The 15600-nt window shown below is 37.8% G+C and overlaps 1 long non-coding RNA gene across 1 annotated transcript; it reads left to right on the top strand.

Moving 5' to 3' along the window:
• Nucleotides 1–351: 351 nt before the first annotated feature.
• On the top strand, nucleotides 352–15386 carry LOC121039997 (uncharacterized). The gene is made up of 3 exons (XR_005795082.1): nucleotides 352–494; nucleotides 12299–12504; nucleotides 13124–15386. It is a non-coding gene; the product is annotated as an uncharacterized LOC121039997 (long non-coding RNA).
• The last annotated feature ends 214 nt before the right edge of the window (nucleotides 15387–15600 follow it).

Below are 15600 nucleotides of genomic sequence, written 5' to 3'. Positions count from 1 at the left end.
AGTCCATAAGGGTGTAGAAATTGAACACATGACCAGAGACTAACTGGGAAAGGCCCCAAACTCAATATCTTATAACTGAACCAATAGATTTTGGCTCTTTGTCTACTGACTGGCTATAGTGGAAAGCTTTCCTGAAGCCAGTTTTTAAGAACAAGAGTGTCATGGGTGGCCAAATAGAAAATAATTGTGAGTGGGTCTCCAGCAGAGCTTCTGCCATCCACAATCAGTCTCCTGAGGCCTTCTTTCATCCTTTCTATCCTGAATGCCACTGAGCAACAGCTCTGCACAAGCCTGTGATATTTTTGGTTCTGTTCCTTCCCATGCATACAGAGATCATTCTACTTATTTCCCAGTGAAATGGAAAGAATTTCAATCAGTGGCATTACTTATCCTTCCAACTGTTGGAACTTAGAGAACTTCAGGCAAGTGAGAGATTTGGAACGGAGGGAGTTTGCTGCCACCAGCATCGATGGGAGGCCCAGAGCTGCTGCTGGGTGAGCATCCTTGTTTAGACAGATCAGCTTCTCACAAAAATGGGGTCTTGAGATTATCATCTACTTTATACTTTTTGTGGAAACTTGGAGCCAAAGTGTTCTCTTATATCTTTTAAACAGAAGCAGAGAAGAAAATAAAACAACAATAAAGATCAGCTCTTTCTCCCCTTCCTGTCTTCCCACTATTCCCATCTTTCTTGTCTTCCTTTTCCTTCCTGGAATGGAATGTTGGTGTCCTAGGAAATGGTATGGTGAGTGGAAGGAGGTGTAGCATGAAGGGATTGTCTGGTGTCTGAAGAAGCAGGACAGTGAGGTGGGGGTGAAAGAGGCACACAAAATGATGGGAAGAGTAAGATTCCAGATCTTGGTTTCTAAACACCATCCTCCACTAAGGGGAACCAGGACTCCCTAGAAATATGGCTGATTCTAAGACTGTAGTAAGAAAATTCCAAGATGAGGCTGAACCATCTTACTATATCAAAAAGCTAGTAAGTGCTCAATGAATGATGGGGACATGCCAAAAAGACAATGGATACAGAACTCTTACTAGCTAAAATGACAATTTGAGTATCAAGATAAATGCTGAATATCATATTATTAACCAATGAATAAAACGAAAAAATCATGAGTCTGTAATAACTAATAAATGAACTCTAACTAACTAACTAACTAAGTAATTAAATGGAGAAGTAAGGTCTATTTCTTACATTAGACTGTCATTTAATAAACATAGAAGTGATTATGGTATAAGGGAGGAAAACATTTCCTTTCTTTCCTTCTAGGTTCTTTGGCTAGTCTAATAATTAAATTGACAAAAGGCCAATTAAGAAAAGAAAAAAAAAAACCAAATAGTCATTTCCTATGTACAGGATCTCATAAAAATATAAGACTCAAAGAAGTGACCAGTCAACAGCTTTTATATCTTTTAGGCAAAGAAACAATACATTTGTAGGGAGTTGATAAAACAAAGAGGTTTGAGTCTGGAGTAATTGGTGAAGACATAACAAGGTTTGTTTTGGTCCTAAATTCTCTATCTCTGGTGATAAAGATGTCTCTCTACTTTCTGGTACAGGGAAGACACCAGCTTTCAGGGGGACAACATAGGGTCAGAGTGTCCTTCTTGCACTAGCTTCTTCTTAAGTAACTTTAGTTCAAAATGACCAAAATGCCAAAGTGGCATATTTTAGAGTGGACTTCACTAAACCCCATCAGTTCCTTTCTCTAAAACTTCTCTGGATGCTTCACATATCAACAGTTGAGCTGATGGCTATGGAGAGCAGAATCAGTTTACAGCAGGTAAAAAATCTGCAAAGGGAGAAAAGAACATAGATTGGAAGAAGAATTAGCAAACAGGAAAAAAAAATGAAGAACATTTCCCCACAACCTATTAAACCAGCTCCCAGTGTTGGGAATAGGTCACCCTCAATAAAATGGCTGTGATTCATTTACCTAATGGAAAGTGTTAATCTTTTTTAATAGATGTAAGTTAGACACTACTTGTTGTGTTTTATTTACATAAAAGCAGTATTTTTTTACTATCCCTTGCTGGGTAGTGAGTGTATCTAGAGCATGATTTTAGAGGACAACAGAGGCTTAGTTGTTACCTTGTGGCTGGAGTAGCTCAAAAATTTGCATAGTGGTGTTGAACTCTTTTTCTAGTACCATAAAAATATTTAAGATTGCCTTTTCCTGTGTCTTAATTCTTGGGAATTAATAAGCCCCAAGGCTTGGAAATAAGGTCCTCAACATTGAAAAGAATTTGGAGTGGCAGATTTTCTACAGTTTCTCATCCCATATGATTATATGGCATGACTTTATGAACAAAGGAGCCCAAATTTATCATTTGACTGGCACTTAAGGTGGAAGATCTGGTGACAGAAGGAGCCAGGTATCTGAGTCCACATCATTCTGGCCATTTAGATTGAACACTTTATATACCCTATTGCCATTTAACATTAAAAAAAAAAAAACAGTGTGATTCAAAAATAAGGTCAGAGTGGAATCAGTAATCTTCCAGATCTGAGACATTCCAAGACCTTTGCAATAAGTAATGTTAGCATTAATACATCTCCACTTTACATGTACTTCTATCAGTTTGTAGAACACATTGCAAAATGTCTGATATGAGAGACCTGCAGTCTATTTTTGGCAACTATAATACTTGGTTTTGTCACCTGGTCAAGTTAGTCCAGATTTTTGCTTCACCCATATATAGTTTGGGGTATTTGGCAATCTAATCAGAGGAGCAGCTGAGATACCCAAGTCATACAAAGGTAGTCTGTGAACCATCCAAAACATTTTGTCATTTGGCAAACATCTATGCTATAGAAGGTAGTGCTACAGTCAATTCTAATCTCCATGACAGGTTTGGAGATATCTATGAAATCAAACCACAGGCTTTGATTGCAATATTGTCCTAGCATGTTACCCAGGAAAGGTCCAGTGTCATGTGTGTTTTCAATACAAAGGGAAATAATTCCACTTATTGCCTTTCTCTGGGTAAAGGGAAGTCCTTGAACTTCTATAAAGGTTTTCTGAGCCCAAATAAGTTACCAGAAGAAGAAACAGAGTGATGTTTTTCTAATTGTGGATACCTTACCCTATCATTCATCCATCTTCTATACTTAGTCCACCAGGTATTCACGTTGGCAGGAAATTTTTGTTCAGGTTTTTTGCACTATCTAGATGTTGACATAACCAATAGTTGGATTGATTGAAATGGCCAGGATTTGGTAAAATGGCATAAGGGTGTGTTTCATCTGTACCTGACTTGTTAAAGTAAGGCTTAATAAGAGCAAGACACAGATTGAAAGAGTTACTATGTAAACTCAGAAGGGGAGTAGGATAAATTGAAACAATTAATCTCCAGTCAGTCTTCTAACAAATAATTAATAAGGAAAAAAGTATCCATATCCATTAATAAGCTCTCTCTGTATGTGTATGTGTGTATATGTGTGTGGTAGAATGTCTTACAAAGGAAGGGAAACAGATAAAAGCAAAGTTTCTTGATCCAAGATCTTGGGAAAAGTTGTCCACTTTGTGATGCTTTCTGTTTCATAAACCTGGGAGTTGACTCTGGAAATCCCTCTTAGGGATTATCTTCCAGTTATTATGGGAGTGATAACCTTGATCTATTTTGTCATGGCTTGCATGAATTCAGGAGGATTTTTTTTTTAACTTCAGTGGCATCGTATGTGGTTATCATACCTCATAAAGTTTTTCCCAGAGAGGTGACAGAGTATATTTTGTTCTAAAGGCCTTGATGTGCACCTGGTCTCCTGGTTCAAAGGGATGGCAAGCCTTGTCAGTCAGTGGAGGCCATGGCTTTTTCACTTGTTGGTGATATGCCTAGTATACCAGTTACTTTTTATATGTAGCTAGTCATAGCCTCAAGTTGGTTACTTAAGTTTCCACAAAGTTCACTTAATCCAGGAATGAAAAATTTAGAGATGCCATGAGGCATTGAATGTCCAAACACTATTTCAAAAGTGGTCAATTAATGGCTCCTATTTGAAATATTCTGGATCTTTATAAGGGCCAAGAGCAATGCTTCTGGCCAATTAACTCCAATTTCTTGACAGATCTTTACCAAAGTCCTTTTTATTCCTAAATTTTTATGTTTCACTTGCCCTGATGATAGAGAATTATATAGGATATGAAATTTTAAGGAGAACTCCAAGGTCTTTGCAAGCAAATGGTTTGTCTCTACTATAAAACAAGTTCCATGGCCTGACTTAATCCATAAAGGAATGACAAAACCTAAATAATCTGTTATTAATTTATTTGCAACTGTCATGGTATTAATTTCTTTACTACAATTACAGCATCAGAGACTTATAATATTCCTGCGATATGTGAGTCCATGTTAACTGTCTATCTCTAAATGTAAATGAAACTACATTCAGTCCATCCACTAAACATGAAGACAATAACCAAACAGTGAGAATAGCAAAAAGCTGGAGACAAATTAATACAATCCATTTGAAGTACAGCAAAGGGCAGTATGGGCCTAGACAGACTTGCTGGGGTATACTGATTTCTTTCAGAAACTTGGTATATTTACAATTGGTGTACTGGGAAAAATTTGTTCAGAAATTGTGTGGAAGTCAGGGTAGAACCAATTGTCTTTTAGTTCCTTAGCTATCTTCATGTACATATATGTCCCATTTAATGAGAGATAAGTACAAGCAAAAAAGTCAAAAGAGAGGGGGCTACAGGAAGTCTATTTGGCCCAAAGTATAATCCATTTGATTATTATTTTGCACCAGTAGTATTCATTTATCTTTTTTAGGCCGTGGGGCATTTGCCTGGTAGTTAAGACTATCAGCCAAGGATAAAAGCAGGCTTAAAAATTGGGTGGAAAAAGGGTGGGGGAGAGGAGGTCCATTTGGAGCTACATATTTAGCAGCTATTGTTTCCTAAAGACAGAATATCAGCCTCCTTAATATGGACTGAACAATGAACAATGGCAACTTTAGAAGGGAGATGAATAGCTTGTAACAGAGCAGCAATTATAGACCCATTAACAAGAGGAGCACCACAGAGCTTAAGAATTCATGGAATTTCCAAATTGTGCCAACAGCATGGCAGACTCCAAAACCATATCTGGAGTCACTGGCAGTTTTCCATTTTGTTAGCGTACGATCTCTGGTAAGGGCAATGTGTTCAGCAGCTTGGGCTGATTTTACAGTGGGCAAAGAGTATGTCTTGTGTTTTGTGTGGTGAAAGTATGGCATAACTGGTATTATGATTTCCCAGAAACTTCATTTACAGGAGCCATCACAAAATAGTATTAAGTCTGGATTATTTAGAAGGATGTCTAAGAAGTCCTCTTGTGTGTGAAACCATTACTGTAGTTGCAAGGCAATAATGTGGAATGGGATGGGGCTCTTCATCATCAAGGAGGGGTAGTAAAGTGGCTGGGTTTAAAGTGTTACCGCAATGCAAGATGCTGGAATGGTTAATCAAAAGGACCTGTTTATAGGTTGTCTGTTACCATATAGAGAGGTGCTGTGTCTTATGAACCTGTAAGAGAGCAGACAAAGCATGAGGAACACACAGGTGAATGTGGGAGACTGATGTGAGAGTACTGGCTTTGTCATTCAAGGTGACAGCTCTGGCTACCACATGCAAGGCATGGGGGCATACCCACAGAGTCTAATGACATGAGATATATGCCATAGGACTTATCTGAGTGTCAAAATTCAGTCCTAGAATACTTCAACAATCCCATTATTTTCTTGGAATTATGTTAAAAGGTGCTGAATTGGATAAACTGAGAGCTAAGGTGTATGTGATGTTAATTGTAAGGCTTCAAAGAGGGTTAATGCCTCTGAAGGCCAGGAAATGGGCTCTGGGATATCTGGAAGGAGGACATAGAGGTTTAGCAGGAATAGCAAAAATAGGAATCCATAGGCAGCAGTAGCTCGCTACCCCTAGAACTGTATGTAATTGTTTACTCATTTTGAGGAGAGGGATTGACAAAGGTGACTCAAGACGTTTTGGGGTGAACTTTTGAATGCCCTGAGATATTTTATGTTCTAAGTAGGTAACAGTTGTTTGTACCCATTGAAGTTTAAGGTAGGAGGCTTTATGGTTTCCTTCAGCTAGTACCTTTAGGAGAATAAGGGAGTCTGTAAGAGTGCCCTGCTTAGTTTGGTTACAGGGTGAAAGGTTATCAACATAACAAACAAGAGTAGAGCCATTGGTAAAGGCTGCAGAATCCAAGTGAGCTTTAGGAGCCTGAGAAGCTATTAAAGAACTCACAATATGCCTGAGATATGAAAGTCCATGTTAACTGTCTCACTCTAAATGTAAATGCAAAGAAAAATTGTAAGTCAGGATGCAATAGGATTCAAAAGAAAGCTGAGCCGAGGTAAATTACTGTAAATCAGGCTACATAAGCAAAAACTGAAGTAAGAATAGCAGCTAGGTTAGGGAGTATTGGGAGGTGAGCAATTACAAAAGAGTTTATGGCTCTTAGGTCTTGCACAAAACAATAGATTTGGTTTCTGAGTCAAATTTGTCTTCATCCTTTACTTGTCAGATTGGAGGAGTACTAGAGGGTGAGGAAGTAAAGCCAAGAACACCCTGGGGCAAAAGAAAGTTTATTATACATTCAGTTCCTCACTATGCATCTCTCAAGAGAGGTTATTGGGTTACTTGATGGAAATGTTTATATATTTTTTTCCCAAGTAATGAATGCAGGCTCTGCACTCAGTAACAATCCAACTTCACTTGTATGTGTGGCCCAAAGACTAATTGGGTCATTTAACATTTTTTTTGGAAAAATTGTTTCTACAAATTTTAATTGCAGTATAGTTAACATAGTGTTATATTATTTTCAGGTGTACAATGTTAAATAATTATTTATTACTCAGTGCTCATTATGATAAGTGAACTCTTAATCCCTTTCACTTATTTCATCAATCTCCCTAGCCACCTTCCCTCTGATAACCATCAGTTTGTTTTCTATTTTTAAGAGTTTGGATTTTTGCGGAGTTTTTTTTTTTTTTTTTGTCTCTTTGTTTATTTCTTCTATTTGTTTCTTAAATTCCACATAGGAGTGAAATCCTATGGTATTTGTCTTTCTCTGACTATTTCACTTGGCATTATACCCTCCAAATCCATCCATGTTGTGGCCAATGGCAAGATTTCATTCTTTTTTATGGCTGAATAATATTCCATTGTGTATATGTGTGTGTGTGTGTGTGTGTATGTGTGTGTATATATGTGTGTGTGTGTGTGTGTGTGTGTGTGTGTATAAAACACATCTTCTTTATCCATTCATCTATTAATGGATATTTGTGTTAAATCCATAAGCTGACTATTGTAAATCCTGTCATCATAAATATAGGGGTGTGTATATCTTTTTGAATTAGTGTTTTTGTGCTCTTTGGGTAAATACCCAGTAGTGAAATTACTGGATTATGTGGTAACTTTATTTTTAACTTTTTAAGGAACCTCTATACTGTCTTCCAGAGGGCTGTGCCACTTTGCATTCCTACCAACAGTGCATGTTGTTCCTTTTTCTCCACATCCTTGATAATACTTGTTGTATCTTGTGTTTTTTACTTTAGCCTTTCTGACACGTGTGAGGTGATATTTCATTGTGGTTTTGATTTGCATTTCTCTTAGGATTAGTGATGTTGGGCGTATTTTCATGTGTATTGGCCATCTGGATATCTTCTTTGGAGAAATGTCTGTTCATGTCTTCTATCCATTTTTTAATTGGATTATTTGAGTTTTTTGGTGTTGAGTTACATATGTTCTCTATATACTTTTGATACTAACCCCTTATCAGATATATCATTTACAAATATCTTCTCCTATTCCAGAGGTTGCTTTTAGTTTTGTTGATTGTTCCACTTGGTGTGCAGAAGCTTTTTATTTTGATACAATCCTAACAGTTTATTTTTGCTTTTGCTTCTCTTACCTCAGGAGACACATCTAGAAAAATGTTGCTAAACCTGATGTTTTATAATGAATAGATGTTATACTTTGTTAAATTGTTTTTCTGCATCCATTGAGATGATCATATGATCTTTATCCTTTATTTTATTGATGTGATGTATCACATTGATTGATTTTTGAATATTGAAAAACTCTTGCATCTTCCAGGAATAAATCCACTTGATTGTGGTGAATGATTTTTTCCATGTATTGTTGGATTCAGTTTGCCAATATTTTGTTGAGGATTTTCGTGTCTATGTCCTTTAGAGATATTGGCCTGTAGCTTTTTTTTGTAGTGAGTTTATCTGGTTTTGATATCATGGTAATGCTTGCCTCATAGAATGAATTTGAAAGCTTTTCTTCCTCTTCTGTTTTTTTATTATTTTTTTTTTTTGGAGTAGTTTGAGAAGAATAGTTATTAACTCTTTTTTTTTTTTAATTTTTTTTTTCAACGTTTATTTTATTTTTGGGACAGAGAGAGACAGAGCATGAACGGGGGAAGAGCAGAGAGAGAGGGAGACACAGAATCGGAAACAGGCTCCAGGCTCTGAGCCATCAGCCCAGAGCCTGATGCGGGGCTCGAACTCACGGACTGCAAGATCGTGACCTGGCTGAAGTCGGACGCTTAACCGACTGCGCCACCCAGGCGCCCCTATTAACTCTTTTTTAAATGTTTGGTAGAATTTGCCTGTGAAGCCACCTGGTCCAAGACTTTTGTTAGGATTTTTTTTCTTTGTAATTATGGATTTACTTTCTTTGCTGGTAATCAGTCTGTGCAAATTTTCTATCCCTTTCTGCTTCACTTTTGGTAGGTTATATGTTTCTTGGAATTTGTCCATTTCTTGTGGGTTGTCCAACTTGTTGGTATATAGTTTTTCATAATATTCTCACATGATCCTTTGTATTTCTGTGGAATTGGTTGTATTTTTCCTCTTTCAGTTCTGATTTTGTTTGAGTTGTTGCTCTCTCTCTCTCTCTCTCTTTTTTATGAGTCTTACTAACAGTTTATCAATTTGTTGACCTTGTGAGAGAACTAGCTTTTGGTTTCATTGATCTGTTCTTTTTTTTTTTTTTCTTTTTTTTTTTTAGTTTCTAGTTTGTTTATCTGCTCTAATCTTTATTATTTTCTTCCTTCTACTAGTTTTGGGTTTTGTTTCTTCTTCTTCTTTTTTAGCTCTTTTAGGTGTAAGGTCAGGTTGTTTATTTGAGATTTTGAGATATTTTTTGCATCTTGAAGTATGTCTGAATTTCTATAAACTTCCCTCTTAGAACAGCTTTTGCTGCATCCCCAAATTTGGACTGTTGTGTTTTGTCTCCATGCATTGTTTTTTAAATTTCCTGTTTGATTTCCTGGTCGACCCATTTATTGTTTAGTAGCATGTTATTTATCCTCCATGTATTTGTGGTCTTTCCAAATTTTTCTTGTGGTCAGTTTTTAGTTTCATAGTGTTGTGATTGGAAAAGATGTAAGGCATAACTTCAATTTTTTGAATTTGTTGAGACTTGTTTTGTGGCTTAATATGTTCTATGTTCTGGAGAATGTCCCATGTACTCTTGGAAAAAATGCTTATTTCACTATTTTAGGATGGAATGTTCTGAATATATGTTACATCCACCTGGTCCAGTATGTCATTAAAAGCCATTGTTTCCTTATTGATCTCCTGTTTGAATGACCTATCCATTGATGTAAGTGGAGTGTTAAAGTCTAACTGGGACATCATTTTATTTATTTATTTATTTATTTGCCTGAAGGTTTCTTTCTTTTTTTTCTTTTTAATGTTTTATTTCATTTTGAGAGAGCATAAGTGGGTGAGGCAGACAGAAAGGGACAGAGAATCTGAAGTAGGCTCTGCACTGACAGCAGTAAACCTGATGTGGGGCTTGAACTCACAAACCAGGAGATTATGACCTGAGCTGAAGTTGGACACTCAACCTACTGAGCCACCCAGGTGCCCCTAACTGGGGCATCTTTTAAAGACTATTCTTTTCAGAGGATTTTATATCAAGACAATTTTTTCTTTTTTTAATAACATATTTAAAAACTTTTTTCTTTTCAAATTTTTATTTAAATTCTAGTTAGTTAACATACAGTGCCATAGTGGTTTCAGGCATAGAATTCAGTGATTAATCACTTATATATAGCACCCAGTGCTCATCATAACAAGTGTCCTCCTTGTTATGATCACCCATCTTCCCTATCCCCCACCCGCCTCCCTCCATCAAGATGAATTTCTAGTAAGGATATCACTGACAAATTTATCACAGCTGCTAACCCAGGAAATGGACAGGTAAGCCCTGGTGCACTGCTGAGGCCAACTGCTCTTTCCCTGAGAATCCCAAATGGGCTGGACAAATTGAGAGTATAGCCCCTGGCTGTGTTCACAACACTGTTGCCAAACAAACTTGGATAAACTCATTGTAAAAGAAGCCAATTACTCAAGAATGAGCATTCAGAAAGAGTAAGGGAGAAATTTATTTTGGGTGCTGGCAGCCAGGGGAGGTGGCAGGCTCAACCCTAACAACCCACCTCTCAGCCCACATGATGAACACATGGAGTTTTATGAAGAGAGGTTAAGGGAGTATATACAAGAGAGCAGGCAGAGATCATACCAACCCCCATCCATGATCACGCACCCTCTGCCTGCTCTCTGATCAAGGGCAGAGAAGGGGATGTGTGGGGTGTGGTCTTCTAAGCATTCCACTGCTATCAGGGATTTTCTTGTCTGGCAGGTGGGATGTCCCAGTCATTGCAAATGACCTTCATCGATGCTTCAAAAAAGTGTTATAAGAAATAAACACAATAGTGTTCAGTTAGAACATGAGTCAAGTAAGAGATCTTACCTATTTCTGGTTTTAACTGTTGGGGTCTATAGTTGATCAAGAGGGCTAGCTATTAAGGAAAGTAGGAAATTTGGGGGTTTATCTGAAAGTGGAGAAATAAAAATGCATTTTGCATTACATTTTATAGTGGCATTTAATTTGCATAAAAAATCTCTACCAGGGGCGCCTGGGTGGTTCAATCGGTTAAGGTCTGTCTTCCGCTCAGGTCATGATCTCATGGTTCATGAGTTCGAGCCCCATGATGGGCTCTGTGCTGACAGCTCAGAGCCTGGGGTTTGCTTTGGATTCTCTGTCTGCCTCTCTCTCTGCTTTTCCCCCACTTGCACTGTCTGTCAAAGCTGAATAAATGTTAAAAAAAATTTTTAAATAAAAAAATAAAGAAACAAACAAGTCTTTACCAAAAAGTTTTGCTAGTGAGGAGTTGAAAACTAGAAAGGCATGGTGTTGTGAAATAGGTTGCCCTGATACTCTGACAGCCTCAATAAAATCAGAGGTGACAGAGATAAATCCTCTCAACATGTGGTAAAGTCCCACCAATGTTAATTTTAAAATCCAGTTTTTTATCCTTTGAAAAAGATTTAATGGTGAACTCTGAGATGTGACTGAGGATCAGCTGACCTCAATCAGTCAATGGTGAATTGCCTCAGAGGAGGGGGAAAAAGCTGACCCTCTGGGGGGTGTTGGGGCGTAGGTGGATTCGTTTTTAAATGTTCCTTTCTCTTAATTGCAGAACAATTATTCTTCCAATGCCCTTCCCTCCCCCCTTTTTTTCTTTCATAATGTCTGCAATTGTCTAGAGGAAAATAGGAAGGGCTCTGAGTGGACTTTTAGTTGCTTTTATTTTATTTTTGAGTAGCTTTTAGAGTTATACTTTTATCTATCTAAAGATTTAAGTTTCAGAACAACAATTGTTGCTTTTTACTCTTTCCCCCCTGTATTCCTGCAAGCTATTCTCAAATAACTGAGTAGTTGTTTCTATCTCATAGGCTAGCTTGCTGGCCCAGTCAACTACATTATTTTGTATTTTCCTCATTATATCAGGGAGAAAACCTCCTACTGAGGTGGAAATTAAAAGATTACTTTCCCAAAACAACAACAACAACAACAACAATTCCTGTGCTCTGGAACTTCTGGGTTTAGTGTAGTATGCCTTTGAAAATTATGCATAAAGCATTCAACAAAGACCTTCAGATGCTCTCCTTTCTGAGTTCACAATTCAACCTTAGACCAATTCATTTTAGGGTGGAAAGCCTGTAACATTTCTCCTATCAATCTTTCAATATCATCCTCCAGCTGAGCTATTTCCTGGTCAGTTTTAGGACGACCTGGAGACTTTCTGACCATCTGTTTCCCTGGGTGGGGATGGGGGGGCATGGGGGTAGTTTCCAGGGGGCCATCTGGCTTGTTTAACTACAGTACAATGATGGGAGGGAAAAACACTCCTTAACAGTCTCTCTGAATGGTGTTGTGAATGACCACTAATCTTTCTAATTTCTCTCCAAATTTGGTAGGATCTTCTGCAAGTAGAAGCAGGCTTTATAATTTAAAAGATCTGTTGTTGTACAAGGGACATGAATTCTTTGCTGTGGGGATCCAGGATACACTCACAATGGACATTGCATAGGAAGGCCCATAGGAAGGCAGAACCTGATTACAGAGATGTGGAAAGGAGGAGGAGCTGCAAGGCACAGTAAAACCTCATCACCACCTGTCCCAGGTATTTCTGCTACATTCTTTCCTGACATATAGCATTTATATAAAAAGTCTGTATACCCTAGACCTGGAAGTCAGGCCATAGTGTTTTCTGTAAATCTCATAGGGAAAGAGATGATAAAACAAGTAGGTGTGTAAGGGATTTTCTGGGGAAGTTGGGGAAATTTGGGGAGCTAAGGAAATTTGTTGAGGAGAAGATGGGGTTGGGTTTTGAGAAGTGGGATTCAGACCAGGGGCCCAGAGATTCAAAAAATCTTCTGGAGGGTCAGAGACAGGGAGATGGGAATAAAGAGTTGTATGAGAGGGTGAAAGGGGGAATTTACATTGGATGTAGATTTTAATTTTTTTTCTAAGTTCAATTTCTTTTTTTTTTCATCTTATTAAAGGAGTCCCTAAGGCTAGCCATTATATTCCTTTGTATCTTTTTTATGGGAAGAGTTGGACGTGACTTCTAAGGGTTAGAATAAATCTTTACCACAATGTGAGAGGCATTCCTAAAGTGGGTGGAGTGAAACATCTATGACCCAGAAATTTACTACCAGATTTATCCTAAGAAAACAAAGACCTTTATTGTCATAGGCAGAAGTATAATATACTAAAACAGTGTCTCTGGTCTTTCACAGGAACATGAGGCTCCTCCTGTCTGACATTGGCGGGGGGGATGGTGTGCTACTGGACTGGGACTTTTCCAGCAGTAGCAAGATAACAACGGTTGAGATGACAAAGACCCCTAAGGACGGGGACCCCTTATGACAAACTCCTTTGAGAATTAGCATAGCTGGACAAAGAGAATTCTGTTTGTGACTTTGTATCTCAGAACCTCAGTCTCTTCAAATGGCCACCAGATCCACATCAGTATGTGCACCTTCTGGATGACAGTGACCAGAGAGAATATTCTCCCTGGTCGCAAAGCTAAGCACTCAAGACACAGAATAAGGTGAAAGAAAACCATTCCTGGTTTTTTACATAGGGGACCCACAGCAAAGCTTGACTAAAAAGACACTGGTCTGGTGAGAATGGTGAACTCACCAAGGTGTGAGGCTGGCTCACCAGCAGGCAGATAAGAAGTAAGCTTGGGTTCTACTCTGTTGACACAAAATGAATAAACCTTTTAGAATCTCTAAAAGTAAAAAAAAGTTTTATTCAAGCCCAAGTTAGGTAAACTGCCCAGAAAACATACTCTTCATGGGGAAAAAAGTACTCCAGAGAATGAATAGTTTTTACAGGGCTATACACTTTTTTTTTTTCACATCTTGTAAAAGCTTAAAGGACTATAGATTAGCATATAGGCAGGAATCACGAGTTTTAACATTGAGGAATGCAGGGGGTAGAAGCATTGACTGATAATTTTAGGACAGAATGGTTTTCCTTTAGGCTACTTATTTACAAAACTGATGTACAATATATATTTGGTGGGCCATAAATCAGGCTTTTGGTTTAAACAAAGTTTATGCACAGTCATACTGACTTAGAAAGAAATCTAAAATGGCTTCTCTTATATATCAGGCCTTTAGAGAGGTTTGTTGTTGTTGTTGTTGTTTTTCCCTCTAACTCTACAGCTTCCTCTTTATGAAAAACTATGTAGAAGACAGAGGCAAAAGAAAACAATGACCGTCTCTGGGTGGAATGAGATCAATAACAATCAAACATATTTAAAACAAATCTTTATCACAGTCACTATATGTAAGGAACTAATTCACATGAGTATTTTCTCCTGCTAATCTAAATTTAGAAAAAGAAAAGGACTTTCATCAATCTTGCTTCCACCAGACTTTGCAGGCAGAGATCCAAGAGGCTTTTGTGGTAAGAATTTTTACCTTATGCCACCTCTTGTCAGAGGCCCTAAATTCTCAGCTGCAGCAGCCCTGAGATGGGCAGCATCCAGCCAGTGGAGGACCGCATGTTGGGCACCAAAACTATAGAGAAGGAAGATGTTTCCTTTGATTCCTTCTAGGTTCTTTGACTAGTCTAATAACTTAATTGATGCAAGACAGATTAAGAGGAGAAAAACAAACTTTAATGTCACAAATCTAGAAGCTTATAGAAATATGAGACTCAAAGAGGTGACCAAACAGGCAGCTTTTAGACAAAAGAAGAATAAATTCACAAGGAATCAACAAGACAAAGAAAGTTGGGCTTGTGTAGTAAATTGGTGAAGAAATAACAAGGTTAGTTTATATAGCTTTTCAGCCCTAAATTCTCTATCTCTTGTGATAAAAGTATCTCTATCTTCTGATATAGGGAGAGTACTTTTCATATAGGAGATTTACCTCTTGCTTTTAAGGGGACAGGGGAGGATCAAAATGTCATTCATTGTACCAGTTCCTTCTTAAGTGAGTTTGATTCAAAATGATCAATATGCCAAGTAGCATATTTTGGGTGGCCTGCTCTGAATCTCATCAACGGAAATAGAGAATAGTTTTTTGTCAACCTTCATAGTGGTAGTTGATATAGGCAGGAGTAATCTATGGATGCTGAAGTTGATGTGCAGAGGAGGAAAATTAATTTCCTCTCTACCTTTTTAGGTTTTTAGCTGAGACTCCTCTACAATAAGAGACAGATTAACAATAGAAAAACAAACATGTTTAATAATATGTAAACCCCTGTGCAAATGGAAGATATGAAGAAAACTGAGTAACACCTGCAAATGGCCCAAGACAATACCTTAAATACCATCTTCAGCTAAAGATGAAAAGATGGTGGGGATAGGAGGGAGGAATGCCATTATGGGAGGTTATCAAGGAAAGTAAACAGGGGTAAAGCTGTTATATAGATTTAAGTAAGTGCCTTCTTCATTAATAAGATTATCTTGTGATTTAGAGCCTTCTTTCTCTTCCTGGTACAAAGAGGGATACACCCTTACAAATGGAGATTTTGATCATGGGTGAAGGGGGAGAGGCAAACCAAGAAGAGAGGCAAACCACAAGGGTGGTGGGGGCTGGGAGGTGGGATGGGTTAAATGGGTGATTGGTATTAAGGAGGGAACTTGTGATGAGTACCAGGTGTTGTATGAAAGTGTTGAATCACTAAATTGTACACCTGAAACTAATATTATACTGTATATTAACTAAGTGGATTTTATTTTATTTATTTTTTTTTA

Source organism: Herpailurus yagouaroundi, unplaced genomic scaffold (genome assembly GCF_014898765.1).
Source record: "Herpailurus yagouaroundi ecotype Mexico unplaced genomic scaffold, PumYag 181, whole genome shotgun sequence".
NCBI classification, from domain to species: domain Eukaryota; kingdom Metazoa; phylum Chordata; class Mammalia; order Carnivora; family Felidae; genus Herpailurus; species Herpailurus yagouaroundi.
The sequence above is the reverse complement of the archived record's forward strand: the minus strand, read 5'-3'. Positions and strand labels throughout refer to the sequence as shown.